General features: G+C 49.2%; 1 protein-coding gene across 2 annotated transcripts in view; it reads right to left on the bottom strand.

The window, feature by feature from the left end:
* Positions 1 to 18,264, bottom strand: part of DNAJC5 (DnaJ heat shock protein family (Hsp40) member C5) — a 30,874-nt gene extending 12,610 nt beyond the window's left edge. Inside the window, exon 1 of one of the 2 annotated variants that reach the window (XR_004036133.3) lies at positions 18,070 to 18,264. The gene's annotated coding sequence lies outside the window, so the exon portion shown is untranslated. The remainder of the gene's footprint in view (positions 1 to 18,069) is intronic. The other variant, XM_030841575.3, reaches the window with a different exon arrangement.
* Positions 18,265 to 18,730: the final 466 nt, after the last annotated feature.

The following is an 18,730-nucleotide window of genomic DNA, read 5'->3' as shown; positions in this document are numbered from 1 at the left end:
AAAGCATTTACACACACGCCGGGTGCTGGGCAGGAGACACCACCCCTGATGCCGGGGAGTGTTGGGGCGGGAAGACACCCTAAATCAGGGTGAGCATAGCTCCCCTAGAACACCGTGATGGGAGCAGCAGAGGCCCACTGCAGATCACCTGGCTGCAGAAGACAGAATGAATATGGACAGAATCACGCCCAGGCCCAGCAGTCACACTGCTGAAAACCAGAGATCAAGAGAAAATGGACGCGTTGCGGAGGAGCGAGAGTGTGAGCCATATCCTCCTCGTTAGAAATCACAGCACCCAGAGGGTAGTGGTGCCCAACTTGAAAGCGCTCAGATAAAATACCTGTCAAACCAGAATTCTATTTCCAGAAAAAACACCCCTCAGAAACAAAGGCTGAAATGAAGACATTTTCCGACAGAGACTAAGAGAACCCATCACAAAAACCTAAAATTCACGAAACACCAATGAGCGTTACCTGGACCGAGGGGAAATGACACCAGATAGAAACCAGCGTCTTTAGAAGGAATGAAGGCCACTGGAAGTGGGGAGCACAGAGGTAACAGATGATCGTTTCCTCTTTCTTTTTAAAAAATACACAAGACTCCTGGAAGCAGGAACTGATCAACCTGGGCTTGTGCGGTTTGTGCTGCAAGTAAGACAAACAGGACAGCTTCGCACAGCGAAGCAGGGGTGGGGGAGAAATGGACACCTTATGTGAAGTAGGCAGCACAGAGCTCTAAGAAAAGCAAACACCACACAGGGTCATCAACAGAAGGACTGACAATTTCTGGTCTATTCTATACAGAACACTACTTACCAATAAAAGAAGGATAACATACCGACAAAGCAATGAAATCAATAAATCTCAAACACAATGTGTTACGCAAACAAGCTAAGAAACACAAAATGACTCCATTTATACAAATATTAGGAACAGGAAAAACAAGGTCGTGATATAAACCAGAAAAGCGACTGTTTCAGGGAGGTAAGGGGACCTCCTAGGAGACAGGAATATTCTTAATTTAAATGCAAGAGTGGTCTCACAAGTGTACACACCAAAGCTCACTGAAATCCAGTTAAGATCTGTGCCTTTCACTGTATGTCAAGTTTACCTGCAGGAAACAGAGCAGCCGTTGTAATTAATGTGATCTGTTCTCAACATGAATTAGATACTACGAGAGAACCAAATGAAACATAAAATTCTCTACTCTGTGATGGCAGGCTGCCTGTTTTTACAACTTTCATGGAGACACAGAAAGACATCCGTTTGTCTGTCATTCTGTGGCTGCTCTCAGCAGAGACTGTGTCACCAGGTACCCGAAAATACTTACATCTGGCCCTTTAAGAATAAAACAGCTGCTATGAACATGATTCAAACTGGTATTTTATAATTTTGAGTCAGAAAATGAAATAAATGCTGTCCAAGCATAAAAATTATTACATGTAAATTTCTACATCATTTTCACACACGTTTCAAAAGTTAACATTCTAGTTAGAAACTACCCACTGCCAGGAAATACGCACTTTTAAGTTTCATGCTCAGTTGGGACACGGTCTTGTAACTAAGAGAGTGACCTGAACTGCAAACGGACAGATCTGACTTCATTCTTAGCACGTGTGATATTGGGAAATGCATCTAGGAGGCTCCTGTCAAGCAAAAAGGTTGTGGAAGACAGTGAAGGGGAGAGAGAAAGAATCGGGTTTTGTGGGGTTTTTAAATCATTAAAATCAACTTTTTTCAAAAGTCTTAATATTTTATTTTCTTAATTTTCTTTTTTTGAGGTTTATTCTAATTTTATTTTTTAAAATTTATTTCATTGAAGTATAGTTGATTTACAATGTGCTAATTCCTGCTGTACAGCAATGTGATTCAGTTATACATATATATACATTCTTTTTCATATTCTGTTCCATTATGGTTTATCACAGGATATCAAATATAGTTCCCTGTGCTATACAGTAGGACCTTGTTGTTTATCCCTCTTAATTTTCTATAGTGATCGGGTATACTTTAATGATTTAAAAGAAATAAACATTTTTCCAAAGCGGGAAAAAAAATCATCCTAAAAATAATGTCCCACAAGTGACAAACTGAAGACCATCCCCTTTGCACCTGGTCAGCGCTCTCCCCTCCCCAGAGTTGGTTTCTCCCATTGTCTTGTGACCTGTCTTCTGCTTCCCTCGATTTCCCCCATCTCCCCAATACCTGGCACCACAGGCACACAGCTCCAAGCTCAACGCCGTGAGGAGGCTCCACTAGAGTGTCACGGGGGAAACCAGGTGTCCTCTGCCGCCAGCCTCAAGGTCCAGGAACAGGCCAGCTGTGCTGAGGTGGTGACTTGTCTTTGCCTGAGGAGTCCAGGAGTCCAGCACCTGTTATTTGTTTTGTTTTCTATTTCTTTGGCTGCGCTGTGTGGCTTGCAGGATCTAAGTTCCACGATCAGGGATTGAACCCGGGCCACAGCAGTGAGTGCGCCAAGTCCTAACCACTGGACCACCAGGAAATGTCACGTCTGCTATTTGAGGTAGCACCTCAGCATTTTGGTTTTTCCTAAACCCGTTTCGATTAAATTTCAAAGGCATCCCCGAGGCCCACGTCAGCACCTGGGGAGCAGCCACATCTCCTGAGCTACACCTGCTATTAACTCAGGAACTGCCATCCCAGCTATGCTCCCAGCCTTGGGTCCAGGAGGGTTAGGTCCTGACCTTCAGGCTGCGTCATTTTTAGTAACACATACCTTTAAAAACAAACAATGGGCACATTCTGCAAATCTGCAGTGCGTCCTGGTGCTGCTAGGAAGAGTACTGGGGCTCCTCCACACTGCGGGGCAGCCAAGCCACACACGAGCAGGGAAAAATGGGCTTCAAACCAGTCAAAGCTCGCCAACCCCAAGAGGCAGGGGTCCGGTAAAGGGGGAGGCTTTTCTGGAGCATACGCAGTCTGTCCTCCCTCACTGCCGCCAGGACAAGTCTGTAAAGCACGGCTCTACTCCTGTCACCACCCCACTCAGGTCCTTCCCCAACAGCCCACTGGCTGCAGCATCAAATCCCAGCTCCCGGGCCTGCCCTACAAGGTCCTATTGGACACAGACCCTGTCTGACACCAGCCTCTTCCTGCCACTGCGCCCACTGGGCCTCACGGCCTGACAGCTCGCTCTTAGGCAGAGGCAGTGCTGCCAACCCTGAGCACCTGGGGTCTCCTCAACGTCCTGCCCACTCCTACGTGGAACGCCTACTGAGACCTCCGACTGTGAAGCGAGATCCCTGGTGGGGATCCACGGATGTACAGCAGAACCCATCACATTCTATGCAGCCATCCTGAGCCTTGAGCATATGTCTGTGTGTTGTTTATTTGTTCAACAAATATTTAGGAAGCACCTGCCATGTGCCACACTCTGCTCTCAAAGCTGGGGATTTAGCAGTGAACAAAGTAAACAAAATGGACAAAAATCCCTGTGCTCACAGGGCACGTCTATGCTCCTTAGAAGACTTAAACATCTGCAGGGGAAAGAGATGTGTATTCTGACTCTTGTATCTCCGTGTGTAAAATCAGCACGCACTGAATGTTTATGAAGAGTTGCTGTTGAATTCAACCTACTATTGCAGAAAAAAATCATGTGCCAACTTTGGAAGAACAGACTTGAAAACGTCTTAAAAGGAAGGCTATTTGGTTCTGTTTTTGTTTTTGTTTTTGTTTTAATCCCCCTCCCTCCCTCCCTTCCTTTCTTGGTTGCGCCGGGTCTTAGTTGCAGCAGGCGGGCTCCTTAGTTGCAGCACGTGAGCTCCTCAGTTGTGGCATGCAAACTCTTAGTTGCAGCATGCATGTGGGGTCTAGTTCCCTGACCAGGGAGCGAACCTGGGCCCCCTGCACTGGGAGTGCAGAGTCTTATCCACTGAGCCACCAGCGAAGTCCCTTGGTTCTGTTTTAAATATTTTATATAATATTTGATACACAGAAAGGAAGATATGGCACATATAAGTCATGATGCATCATGATAAAATAAACACCATGATCCCATCCTTCAATTTAAAAACTAGAAAATTACCAATAATTTTGAAACTTCCTGCATTCTCCCCATATACATTACCCTGAAGCAATGTTTATTACAATCCCTTGCTTAAAGAAATTTACCTCATATGTTTCTCCCTAAACACTATTTAGTTTTAATTTTTTCAGCTTAAGAAAATGGTCTTGGGCTTCCCTGGTGGCACAGTGGTTAAGAATCCACCTGTTGGGCTTCCCTGGTGGCACAGTGGTTGAGAGTCTGCCTGCCGATTCAGGGGACACGGGTTCGTGCCCCGGTCTGGGAAGATCCCACATGCCGCGGAGCGGCTGGGCCCGTGAGCCGTGGCCGCTGAGCCTGCACGTCCGGAGCCTGTGCTTCGCGACGGGAGGGGCCACAGCAGTGAGAGGCCCGCGTACGGGGGCGGGGGGGGGGAAGACTCCGCCTGCCAATGCACGGGTTTGAGCCCTAGTCCGGGAAGATCCCACATGCCACGGAGCAACTAAGCCCATGTGCCATAACTACTGAGCCTGCGCTCTAGAGCCCGCGAGCCACAACTACTGAAGCCCGTGCGCCTAGAGCCTGTGCTCTGCAACAAGAGAAGCCACAGCAATGAGAAGCCCGCGCACCGCAACAAAGAGTAGCCCCCCTTGCCACGATTAGAGAAAGCCCATGTGCAGCAATGAAGACCCAATGCATCCACAAGTAAATAAATAAATAAGACCTTGTTTAAAAAACAAATGGTCTTAACACTGTGTATGCAGCCTTCTGGGACTTGTTTTTTTTGGCCCGTGACTTGTTTTTGAAACTCAATATATTTCTAAGATTCTCCCAAATTGCTGGATATATCTATAATTCACTCATTCCTAGTACTGGACAAATTCCATTTTGGGAACAGGCCACAACTTGTCAATCCATTCTTCTACTGGAAGATGCCTGGTCATTCCCAGGTTTTGCTATTACTGGGGTCCTCTGAACCTTCTGAGCAATTCCCACCTACAGTTTCTCTAGGGCAGTGCCGGGCACGGGGTGATGCCCTGCCAGCTCAGGTTAGTGCTAAGGGCAGAAGTTGACAGCAAAACTTACCCAACTGTCAAAGCAATAGCAAATAAGCACAGGAGAAGATACTCAACATCTCTACCCATTTGGGAAATGCAACTTCAAACTACAATGAGATACCACTGCATATGTATCAGAATGGCTTAAAAAATAACCAGACAACACCCAGTGGCTAGACCCGTACACTGCTGGTGGCACACCAAACGGGGCAGCCACTCTGGAAGAGAGCTGGAAGTTTCCTATAAAGTTAAAGACAGGCTTTCACGTGACCCAGCCATCCCGCTCCTGAGCATTTATTCAAGAGGAACGGGAATTAATGTTCACATGGAAAACCTGTACATGAATATTTATAATCGCTAAACCCAGAAACAACACATATGTCCCTGTGAAAGGATAACAAATTGGAAGGTGAACACAATGGAGCACCACTCGGCAGCAGAAAGGAACGAAGCGTCCATCACACAACGTGGAGGATTCTCAGTAACACTGGGCTGAGTGAGAGAGGCTGGCCGCAGAGGCTAGAAGCTCTATGATTCCATGTACGTGACATTCTTGAAAAGACAGCTATACCTACAGAGAGCAGAACAGTGGATGCTGTGGGCGTGGGGGGTGGGTACGGATGAGCGTGTTCCACAGCCTGAGCAGGGTGATGGTTACACAAATCTCTATGTATTAAAACTCAAGAGAACCATACATCAAAAAAAAAGGTCAATTTTACTGTATGTTTATTTTAAAAACGTAAAAAGAAAAAAATCTGGGCTTGCATTTTTTTGTTTTGTTTGCAACTTATTCTTCTAGCTAGTCATTTTCATTGTAGTTTACAAAAGTATCAGCCTGTGACACAATGGAAATGAAAACAAATAAAATCTGATCCTTCACCACAAACAGATTAGGAAGAACTGTTGTAGGGTGTGTACCTACAAGTGGAACTTTAGGGTCCCAGAGAAGGGGCAGGCCAACCGCTACCCAGATGACCACACCCCACAATGATGGGCGCCCCCAGCCTTCCCGATTTCCCACCCATCTCTTTTTACTTATCATGAACACAAGTTCATACATTTTTCTATTGTGGTAAAAACTATAGGACTGACCACCTTAACCACTCCTACGTGTACACTTGGGTAGTGTTACCTATTTGCACATTATCATGCAACAGATCTCTCACTTTTTCTTTTTTTTTGGCCACACTGCACAGCATGCGGGATCTTAGTTCCCTGACCAGGGATTGAACCCGTGCCCCCTGCAGTGGAAGCGTGGAGTCCTAACCACTGGACTGCCAGGGAATTCCCTCTCACAATTTAATGTAACTGAATATATCAAATCTGTGTGAACGTATTTTTTCTCTTTTTTGTTCAATAAATCCTTCTCCATCCCAAAATCCAAAGCGAATTCTCCTACACTTTATTCTAAAGTTTTGTTACCCGCAGGTCATCCGCTCCATCTGGGGTTAACCTGGGCCCAGCATGAGACACAGACCAGCATCACTCGTCTGAGCAATGCCAGCCCCGAAGTCCCAGACGCCCCCACAGCATGTCCAGTCTTCCCCTGGGACCTGCAGGTGCACTCTAACTTCCACAGGGGAGGATTATGGGTGGTGGTGAGGACTCTCTATCTGGTTCCATTCTGAGAGTACTTTATTCAAAAACCTCCAAAATTACCTGAGGCAGTCTCAAAAATTTTTACAAAAGCTACAAATTCTGTTACTTCTACACACATCATTAAATAATACTTAAAACAATCATATTTTAATACAAGCATCCATTACAAAGACAAGGTGGGTTTAAAAGCAATGAACAGAGACTCCCCTGGCGGTCCAGTGGTTAAGACTTTGCCTTCCAATGCAGAGGGTGTGGGTTCGATCCCTAGTCGGGGAGCTAAGATCCCACACGCCTCGGGACCATAAAACTAAAACATAAAAAAATAAATAAAATAAAAGCGATGAGCGGGTAATCCCATGAGCCACACCTCCTGGTGTGCAGACAGGTTTGCCCCCTGTGTCCCCTGGGGACAGGCCGTGGTGGGAAGGCCACACCAGGGCCTCTCACTGTCTCTGGGGATGCCCCTCCGAGATGCAGAGGTTTCCAGGGCTGCCATGGAGGTGCTCCAGCCTCCCTGCCCGCTGCTGGTCATCGCAGGAACGTGGCTGGACAGGCAGCCTTGAAAGCCGCTGTGTTGCCAGGGGTAGGAGGACAGAGTGCCCGGAGTAAAGAAAGTTCCAGGCCACAACGATAATACACCGTATCATGGGTAGTCTGAAAATACAGAAGTTAAGAAAAAAGGCTAATAATGTAAGAAAAAGGCTGTTAGGAACCTGGGGAGAGAGAGGCACTACTCTAGGAAGAAAACGTCATCAGAGCAGGGTCCAGGCTCTGTAACGAACGTGGTTTCCACAAGTGGGAATAACGTAAACAATTTATGGATTTTCAGCAATAAACTTACAGACAAGCACCTTTATGTTTACAAAACACAATGTAAATTTCTCTTGACAGTGTAAAAGTAAAAGGACAAATGAAAGTCAGAGGAGGAGAAGGGAAGAAAGGAAGAAAGGCCGACCCCCTGCAGTTAGCGAGAGGACAACGCATGCTGCTGATGGCGCAGGACCAAGTCCTGTCACACAGGGGACAAGGGGTAAGCGCAGCTACGCTGGGACAGGAGGACAGAGACGCTGCTACGTCGGGTCAGGACAGAAGGAACAGGGGATCCGCCAGGTGATGGGTCGGGACACAGCCATGAGGTGCGATTCAGTGACCGTGAGCCAGCACCTCGGGGAGGGGATGGGGTGCAGCCCGGTGCGGGCACGGCTGCATAGCCTCCCACACTTGGGGCCTGGCCCCACAGAAGAAAAACTTCACTGAAAATAAAGATACTAAAGACAAAGTACAACTGGTGTTCCAAAGACAGCTGACCTCTCTCCTTTGAAGGAAGCGTCATTTAAAATCCATGATGAACCTTGGAAAAAGGACATTCAAGAAACAGCTGGGGGCGTGGGGGCTTCCCTGGTGGTCCAGTGGCTAAGACTCTGCGCTCCCAATGCAGGGGACCCAGGTTCAACCCCTGGTCAGGGAACTAGATCCCGCATGCATGCTGCAACTAAGACCCAGACCAGCCAAATAAATAAATAAATAAATAAATATTGGGGGGGAAAAAAAAAAGAACCAGCTGGGTCTGGAGCACTTCACCCCCTCAGGAGGGCCAACTCCTACCGGTGCTGGGGACACACTCAGAACACGGTGGAAAACCAGTGGTTTGAATGCATGACTCCGAACTCATTATCTGTTCCAGAAGGAAAAGATTAATACACTGCAGAGTAGAAGGAAACGGCCACCAATGGCCTCCACAGACATATCTGAAGAATTATAAGCAAGAGTCAACAAACATGGAAGGGGTAAAAGGGACGATGCTGAGTCTCACAGTCGTCCGTTCCCTTTACTCCTGACTTAAAATGAATTCCAAACGTAAAGAATTCCTAAATTCTTCAGGAAAATAGAGGAACCCCTAAAGATGCCATCTTTCTTCCTTAATTCTAAGAAAAATAAAAAGCAACAGTGATGCCAAGCCTTAAGACAAAGAGAGAGCATTAGAGTCAAACGGATCCGTGTTTAAGAAGGGCTCCCCGCCAATCATCAAAGCACCAGAGAGAATGGGTCTAAACCCCAGGCAGACGGGCCAGCCTACCAAAGCACAGTAACTAAGTAGCACTTTCACCTAACAATAAGCACAATGCTTGGTCACAAAAAGAGCATGTATTCCAGTACTAAAGACACTGAACCCTCGGCCCTCACAGAGGGAGCACAAGGCTGACCAGCAAGGGCTCAGCAGACACCCCCGGGGCAGCTGAAAGGCCCCAGCATGGCCGCACGCTAAGCCCTTCTGAGGTATAAACTGAGCGACTGCCCCAGTACCGGCCGAGCATTCAGTACGGTCTATGGAATTAATTTTATCAGTAGTGACTTACGTCCAGAAACCAAATAAGGATTTTCTTTCATAAACTAATGCTTACATACAGTCAGTCAAAAGGAAAAGGTCAGAAGTTGAGCAAAACAACTCTAACTATGTGTCTGAATACAAGGAGAGTCAAAAAAAACACTGAACATTCTCAAAAGCCTGTGACTCAGAGCGGAGGCTGCCTGTGGCCCAATGTGGACGGGAGAGCCCCACTTCCGAGCCGGCCCTCCTGGTCCTGCCTGCCCAGCATCCCTGAGGTGCAAACAACAGGGCGACGCTGCCTCTGTGTAAAGCGCGCCTAAAACAAGCTGGAACCCTGACACCAGAACATGACCGACAGACACAGGTGACATTTCCATCATCACAGCACTGGGGCCAACAGGTACTCACCTATGCACAAGGCTGCAGAAAGAGATTCTAGGAAGACCAGTGCTATGGCCAAACATTTCCAGAAAACCTTAACATCTTCTCAAAGCTAAACATGAAACTAGACAGTGGAAGGCAAAAGTATTTCTTATAAAAGTAATGAGCACGGGAGCTTTCTGGGTGTTGGTGTTCTAACCTCACAACCCCTACAACCTCAGGTACTGAAGTCACAGGCACCCTTCAACCCAGGCAGCCACCTGCCGCCCCTGGCCCTCCGCGGACCAGGCCTGCGGATCAGCAGATAGACTGGAGAACCGGAGGTATCTGTATCGTGACAGAAAGGGCGTAACGCTGACTGGCAACCAGGTGCAAGTCCACTCTCGTGAATGTTTACCAGGAAGGATTTCTTACTATCTAGAGACCATCACGACATTCAAATCCTCAACTTTGAATATCACATGAAAATACTTGTGAACAAAGTCACGGTCACACAGAAGCACGTAGGCTAAGAGACCTACTTAACGCTCCCGGGAGAGCCCACAGGCTCAGAGCAGTGCAGTGTGTGACACTGACAACCCAACGACCCACCAGCTTGGGGGCAGCTCCGCCCCCAGGGAGGGGACTGGACGCTCCAACTCCAGAATGAGCAGAAGCCTAAGATACACATAGCGGGTCGAAGTTCATCAAACGCAGCAGATGCAGCCACGACGTCTTCTGTGTCTCCAGCAGGAATGTGTCCCGAAACGCATCCACTGGAAACCGCGCTGCACTGGGACGCCCCAGCCAGGGCTGCCCCATGTGAAAGCCCTGGGGAGGGGGCCGCCAGGGTTCCCACTGCTGGACTGACTGCCTCTGATGAAGCAATGGACCCTGCAACGATGACCAAAACCAACCATTCTAGTACTAAATCAAGTATGAGCTGCACGAATTACCCCAGGACGAGCCAAGTGTAGAGAGACGCCTGATGTCAGAAGCGTGTCAAGACACACGCATTGCACATGCTATCACAGTTGTACTGGTGACAGAACTTACGATTACTGCTGTAATTTTACCAACATGGTACCTACAACCTAGGGAGTGCTTACCATGTGCAGGCACTTAGGGGCACACATGCTCCGGACCAAGAAGCCTGTGGGGCAGGTGCCCAGTCCAGTGGGTGATGAGAGTGTAGCTCTTGGGCTACCTGGCTGGGCTGGAGCCTGGCTCTGCGACACATGGGCTCAGTGACCTGGGCAGTTACTCAACAGCTTCATCTCCTCTTCGTCCAGTGGGGCTGCAGACAGCCTGGCACAGTGTGTCCGTGATCGAGTCGTGTGAAATGTAGAGAACAGTGCCGGGTACAAGATTTACACGAGCCGTTACTGTTACTGCCTCCAACTTACAGATGAGAAGACTAAGGCCCAGAAACGGGGTCATCTGGAGGCCTCTGTGCCAGGGATCAGCAGGACTGGGATTCAGGTTCACACCTGACTCCAAGTGCTGTACAATTCGACAGATTCTCGGTAACCATGTCACAAAGCGGAGTAATTTTTCCCTGTCCTGAGCACAAATAACTTATTTTCTTGTACTAACCTACAAGCCTTATCTAAATAAGGTACTGTATTAACCCTTTACTGTGTTTTTAAACTAAAATATATACACATACAAAGTTTATAATGGTGAATAAAAGTTATGTAGGTTATACTTTATTTGACTCTCAGCTTGAACACTAATATTAATTATTGTTGCATACATTTTAGATGTAAAATCCGTACTTCACTGATTTGCCTTATTGTCGTTTGCCTTTTAAAAATATAGGAAAAGTCCTGTCTTCAAGGCTTTACAGGGCAGGCATCTAATCAGGTAAGGCTGTACCGAGCTGCTACTCACTGAAACACGCTCTGCCCCTGTGACCAAAGAGGCGAGCTGTTCGTAAGCTGGATGGTCATTCTGGGGTGAGGAAAGGACAAAGACCCCTGCCCACTCCAGGGAGCAGCAGGGGGGTCTGATGAAGTGACAGGTCTGCCTCACGACACTGCGACTCTGTGAGCAGTTTAAGGAATGCCACAAGTAAGAGGTAGATCACAGACACTTCTGAAGGTTTGCACAGCTCCCCCAGAGGAGAGCAGGTCCAAGAGTGCCCCTAACGCCTACGTGCACTGCAGTCCACCAGCCTGAGTGAGGATGAGATGGTGTTAGGAGCTGGCTGGACAGGCTGGCCTACTCGGCCACCAGGACAGCCCCCTCAGATAATGGGTTACAGTTACCCTTGTCACGAATCAATTTTTATAAAAGAAAGGACAGGGGCAGGTGAAACAAGTGTGCGAGTCACGTGGATCCTACACACCAGGGAGAAGGATGCTGTTGGTAACAGTCAGTTAGGGTCACCCAACCAGGCAGGATGATGCAAGAGAAAACGTCACCAACCGAAACAGCATTTTAAGAGGTAAATTCCGTGTTGTCATTTTAAGGTGTGTGACAGCATTACTTGTGCTTATTCTTCAATACCACACTTTCATACCAGAGACAATATGTGAATCGCACCTTCCTCATCCACACGATTGGATAACAGCTACCGTGCACGGCTGTCCTGGGGATTACGGCGGATGCGTATTGAGCAACCCTGGCCTGCTCGCAAGCAGGCTGCTTCAGAGGGTTTGCCGCAGCGGGAGGGGAGGCACCCTCTAAGCGAATTTTAGAGGAAGACAAACTGTTTCCAACAGACAACTATGCTTCGACAAGTTAAGAAATACTTCATAGACAATCCTTAAATTGTAGACGTTCTAGTTTCATCTCAAAATGAAACTGGGCCATTAAATTGCGTTAAAATATTTCAGCTTTACTTGTGATGAGCCTCATGATTCAAAGTATCAGGTAAATACAGTCCAGTAAAAATTGTTACCCAGAATACAACTTCTTTTTCAATTAAAAAAAAACCAAAAAACCAGATGTGGCCTGGTCTCACGCATCTTAAAAAGCCTATTTATCACTAAATTATCACTCTTTATTTCTTAACTTACTTAAAATTCTTATTTTAAAGGACACAGCAAAATTTATTGCAACTGGCTGAAAAAAATCTCACATTTTATTATCAAACCCTACAGCAGTAGGTAAATTAGCAGCAAAATACAAAGTGTTAAAATCCTGTGTAGGTGAAGAAGAAAAGACACACACTGCCGGAGGAAATATAAATTTAGCAATATATGGCAAAAATAATAAAGTCTGTATTCTCTGACCTAGAATTTTTCATTATTTATCTTAGAGAAACCCTCTCACAATTAAAGACACTCCTTTTCAGTCAAGGAAGATTCACTGAGACCACCTAACTAAAAACCAAACATCTGCTGTGCTAATCCCTTCCAATAACGGAAGGAAAAAACTAAAAGCCAGGCAGCAGCACATGCTCCCTCTGCAGAGCCCGGTCCAGCTCAGTCGGGGCTGTGACGCGGAGCCTATGGTCTTGGACCCCCAGCGCCCGAATTCATCACCTCTGAAGCACCACAGGGCCAGACAGTACAGGATAACTCAGTTCTGATGGCTTCACTATAACACATTTCACTCCACCCAGTGAAAAGAACAGAGATGAAGGGCAGAGAGAGCTCTCTAAGAAAGGGGCTGGCCATCCCAGAGATAGCCAGGGCGGGGCTCAGCCGGCAGGGTAGCAAGTCAGCATTCCAATCCTCTGACTTCCAGGCTTGCAACTTTATAACCAGCTGGCACAGAATTCCTCAGAACACAGCAATGGAGACGCCAAATGACTGCACATTTCACCGTGTACACCGCCATGTTTTCTGGTGTTACATGTTCAGTGCAGAGAAATTAAAAGCACAATAAAATTATAAGTAATTCGGAGCTTCCCTGGTGGTGCAGTGGTTAAGAATCCGCCTGCCAATGCAGGGGACACAGGCTCGATCCCTGGCCCGGGAAGATCCCACATGCCGTGGAGCAACTAAGCCTGTGCGCCACAACTACTGAGCCTGCGCTCACAACTACTGAAGCCCATGCGCCTAGAGCCCGTGCCCTGCAACGAGAGAAGCCATGACAATGAGAAGCCCACGCACTGCAAAGAAGAGTAGCCTCAGCTCACTGCAACCAGAGAAAGCCTGCGCACAGCAATGAAGACCCAATACAGCCAAAAATAAAAAAATATATATTAAATTATAAGTAACTCATGATGATGAACGAGGTTCATTTACACTCATACATTCTAGAAATATTCACTGATCACTCACAATGTATCACAAAATTTGAAAATATTAGTCGGGTTTAATGTCAGGAAAAAAAGACTACGGTTTCTGCCACAGAACTAAGTTCTAAAAACCAGTGCTGTAGATACACCTACAATGGAGTATGATTTTGGAGGGAAGTGGACCTTCGATGTATACGGACAACCCTTGAAAAGCAAACCACTTACGAAGGCATTTTCAGTGACACCCACTGAATGCATGGTCTCACTACACACTCTGTCTTTGGAGAATGAGACTCTGTACTTCTTTTCTGCAATTTCAATGTGAGCTACCAATATGTTTGCAAAACTCTTAGAATTTAAAACAACTCTTACCTGCTAAAGACCAAAACCTATTAAATGTCTGCAAGTACTAATAACCAAGAGAACATACCATTTCACCCATACAACGGCCTCTAACAAAATTAATGCAAAGACAACGAAAGACAAAATCAAAAGTAAGAATTGTTTGGTGATCTAATCCTTAAATCCTCTGGGTTGAATTTCGAGTGACCAATAACAGGCTGCTGTTAATCCTCTTCAGGGGATGTCACTACCTGAGCACTGGCCTTGCTATCAGCACAGTAAAAGCATTAACAGTTCTCTCTCTTTTTTTTTTGGCTGCACAACGCGGCATGTGGGATCTTAGATCCCCCGACCAGGGATCAAACCCACGCCCCCTGCACTGGAAGCTTGGAGTTTTAACCACTGGGGCACCAGGGAAGTCCCAACAGTTCCTTCTCTTAAATGAGGGATAGCATTTTCATAAAATATGACTACTGTCATTTTTCAGCATCTTTGTCACTTAAACTTAGGAAGCAGTTGATGACATACCTTCCCACTTACCATCTCCTGTACTCCCCCAACAGGCAGTAAGGGCAGGTACCATGACCCTCATCTTAGTGGGGCCCCATCATGTGAGCCCGAGTCTCGTCCTCTCTCAGGAAGGAAAGTCTAGTACAGATTCTGCTGACACACAGACAGGGAAGGACTGTGACAGAGCAGGAGATGAGTCTGCAGCTGAAGAATGCTCTGATCTGACCGTCCAATAAGAACATAAAAACAAGCCCCATTTGGGGAGCACTGCAGTTTTAACTACTGCATGGGGAGCACCGTCAAGAGCCAACAGTCTCCTGTCCACCTCCTGGGCAAGAGGAGGCCGTCACCTTCCACACCTGTCCCCTGAAGACACAGGGTCTGTTTCCTTACTGGAAAACTGGCTGCCCTCTGGCTGAGATATATGGTTTGCCTACAGCACTGTATGCTCCAAACCTGGTACAAAGTACTTTATAAAAGAGTAAAGGAATTTTTCAAGGGTGATTATATCTGTGTCTATCATGCCATTTTGGGGCTTCCCTGGCGGTCCAGTGGGTAAGACTCTAGGCCTCCACTGCAGGGAGCCCAGGGTTCAATCCCTAGTTGGGGAGCTAAGATCCCACATGCTGTGCAGTGTGGTCAAAAAAAAAGAAAAAGAATCATTTGTAAATCAATTATACCCCAATAAAAATGTTTTTAAAAAATCATGCTCATTTTATTTCCTGACTTTAAAAGCAAAGTCCCACCTTAAATAAAATTCCACCTCGTCTCCTTACTCCAGCCTCCCAGCCTCAATTTTAGTCATTCATCCCACACCTACTGAGCATCTTCTCCAGCCCAGGACCAAGGCAAGCACGTCACACCTGGGCCCTGAGATGCACAGTCAGCAGCAGCCTGCTAGGGATTCTGCCTGGTGGTGTCAGGTCGGTCAGCACAGGAACCAGTGCAGAGGCCTGGCCTCAAGTTCCAGGTCTGAGACTGAGCAAAAAGCACACGTCTCCAGGGTAGCTCAGCACTGAGCACAGAGCCATCCTTCCTCCACGAGTGAGGGGGACTCAAGAACACAAAGGGCCAAGAAACATGCAGTATCTGTTCAGTCCCAGCACCACGTTAATACAATGAAAAACCAAGAACATAAATTCACTCTGAGTGAAGGTTCTGGAAATGACTTGAGTCCTTCAGTCACACATCAGGATTCAGAGCAGGCCTCAGAACAGCTCACTTTCACGTGGTTCCAACAGATTACTCCACCTCACCCATTTAATCGACAAATGTCGGGACTTCCCAGGTGGTCCAGTGGTTAAGAATCGGTCTTGCAATGCAGGGGACGCCGGTTCGATCCCTGGTCAGGGAACTAAGATCCCACGTGCCGCGGGGCAACTAAGCCTGCGTGCCACAACCAGAGACCGCGTGTGCCGCAACTATAGAGCCCACGCGCTCTGGAGCCTGCGCGCCACAACTAGAGAGAAGACGGAACACCACAACGAAGAGCCTGCATGCCGCAACTGAGACCCGATGCAACAAACAAACAAATAAATAAATTTATAAACAAAACATAACAAATGTCACTGAGTATTTGGGACTAGCATGTGGGTTTTACTTTCTGGGGGGTTAATCAAAGACAAAATTTCTAAAAGCATTATTACCAGTGGTAGATCTGACAAAAAACTTTTTATTTTGCACTAACTATATACTAAAAGTTGCAAAAAGATTTACAGGGAGATCCTAGTACCTTTCTGATCTTCCTCTTAACTGGCTGTCCTTTCCCAAAGGGGAGGTGACTTGCCACACACCTCCCTCAGAACCCAGCCACAGTACTCAGTACTCAGCCACAATGACTTTCCAGTGACACGGTCACTGTATTGCAGAGCTGCTACTACAATCATCACTTCCATTCATTCCAACAGTATTTCCTGGACACGCAGTACGTGCCAGCCACCGTTCTTTGCACAAAACAGCCTCCCTGTGGACTTCACCTCACAGTAAAACATTAAGTATAATAAATATATTAAACAGGACATTAGAAGAATGAAGTGCTGTGGGAAAACTAAGCAGGAAAGGGAGACAGGAAACAGGAAGTGGCGAGCTGAAATTCCAGGTAAAGCAGTAAGGGGAGTCCTGCCCTCCCTGAGCCTAAGGGTGAGGGCGCCAGTGATCTGGGTAGAGCCAGGGACGGAGCACAGGAGTCTGTTAAGAGCCTGGCAAAGAGGCCACTGTGGCGAGGGGCCCGCAGAGTGAGTCAGGGAGCCAGGGATAGGGAGACTGGTCACAGAGGATGGGGGTGGCCTGACAGGCATCCCTGCCCCGCAAGGGTCCCCATCCGAGGCCACACTGGTTCCGTAGCTGAGATCCCCCAGCAAGGCCTTGTCTCCTCCACGTGCCTCTCTAGTGTCTGCTCACCGGGACAACCCCTGGCTGCTCTGACTTCACCAGGGCCAAGGGGGCCAGGCATGGGGGTCCTGCAACACGTGTGCCTCTCAGAGCCCCGTGCTGCTGGAAGCACCTGCCACTCAGCCCCTGGCTTGGCCACGTGCCATCAGAGATGCCCCAAGTCCCGCAACCCTGACACAGGTGGAAGGAGAGCTGCACGCTCTCAGGAAGTTTCTGAAAGCCCGTAAGTCCTGCCTCACAATTTCATCTCTCAAAGTCTGACAGGCACCTCGATCCTGAAACTCAGCACCACGTTTAACAAGAGAGAAGCAAATAAACGAACACAAAATCTCAGAAGCTTTGACTAGAGTTCTGCCTTCAGGCAACCAGATTTAAGACGGGGCAGTATAACTGTCGATGTCAGCAAGGTAGTTTTTAAACAGACAACTAGTAAGGACAAAGGTGTCCAGGACAGCACCTCTCAGTCTATGACCCCTATCACACCTAAACCTGAAAACCAAAACAGAAACTTTTGCTTCTTTTCCTGCATAGCAAAACAGAGCGAATTTTGAGAACTCATCTCTTAGGCACATGAAAAAGCGAGTCCCTGATCCAGCCGCTCAACACAAACAAGTTCGAACCCACGGGAATGAGTTCCTAACCCTCTCTCGGTAAGACTACAACACAAGGCACTGCTTCAGATGTCCTCGCGAGCAAAGAAAACATTTTTTTCTTACAAACCAGATGATTTTCACCCGCGAGATTAATCTACAGCGCGTCAAGGAACAAAGCTAAATTCCGCGAGCTATAAGCGTAATGACCCAGGCACAGGTTACGTGGCTGCTGGACCGGCGGCGCCCCTCTTTTCGGCCCTCAGGACCGCAAAGACCCTCCCCGGGGCGGGGGCGCCCCGCGCAGACCCCGGCCCCCGAGCGCGAGCTGCGCTGGGGTGGGGGGTGGGGGCCCTGGCTGCCGCACGTCGGGTCTCTGGCCGCCCCCAAGCGCGGGCCCGGTGGCCCGACCGCGGCGCACGGCCTGGGCCTTCCCGCCGCTCCTCCGGCCGCGCCGCCGCCCCCGGTCCCGAGGGGGGAAGGAAGGGGGAGGGAGGGTCGTCGCCATTTCCGCCTCCTGGCGCGCGGCCCCGCCACCCCGCGCCGTGCCACCCTGCACCCCCTCACCCCACCCCCCGTCACCCTCATCTCGCGCCCCGCCCCCGCCTCTTCATTCCGCTCTCGTCACCCCGAACCCCCGCCCGCCCGCCCGCCCGCCCGGCCTGACGCGAGGCCACCGGCCCGCCGCGAGCTCACCTGTCCGCCTGCCCGCCCGCCCGCCGGCTCCGCTCCTCCCTGCGCGGCGCTGCTGGGCAGCCGGCCGACGCGCTCCTCAGCCGGGGCTGCGCCTCGGGACTCGGCGGCGGCGGCGGCGGCAGCGGAGACGGCGATGGGGGCAGTGGCAGAGGGCGCGGGAGCAGCACCGGCAGAGGCGGCGGGGGCGCGCACGCTCACGCACGCTCACGCACGCTCACGCACGCACCCGCACCGGCGCGCGCGCTCCCGGGAGGACGTGGGCGCCGGCGGGTCGGAGCCGCGGGAGGGGCAGGCCGAGCGTGCGCCCAAAGGGCTGGGCGAAGGCTCCGCCCACTAGTGGGGCGGAGCCCCGAGTGACAGCCCACGGGCGGGGCCCCGGGAGCTGTGGGCGGAGCTCGCACCGCGGAGTCGGAAGCGTCCACCGCCCCGCAGGGGCGGGGCCGAGCGCGGGGGCGGGGCCTGTTCATCAGAGCGTCAGGTGCTCTCCGGTGGGCCGGCAGGTGCTGCGGCCAGCCGCCCTGAAGAGGTGCGGGGACTTGTCTTGCAGCTGAGTTTGCCCCGCGCTTTACGTAAGATTGAGAACGCATAATTGTTCTCGTCAAAGAACGGGAGAGGGAGCTGGTGGGAGATGACCAGGAGGCCGGCGGCCCCTGAGCCACTG

Source organism: Globicephala melas, chromosome 15 (assembly GCF_963455315.2).
Source record: "Globicephala melas chromosome 15, mGloMel1.2, whole genome shotgun sequence".
Classification (NCBI taxonomy): Eukaryota; Metazoa; Chordata; class Mammalia; order Artiodactyla; family Delphinidae; genus Globicephala; species Globicephala melas.
Note: the sequence above shows the minus strand (reverse complement) of the source record. Positions and strands in the feature narration are given on the sequence as shown.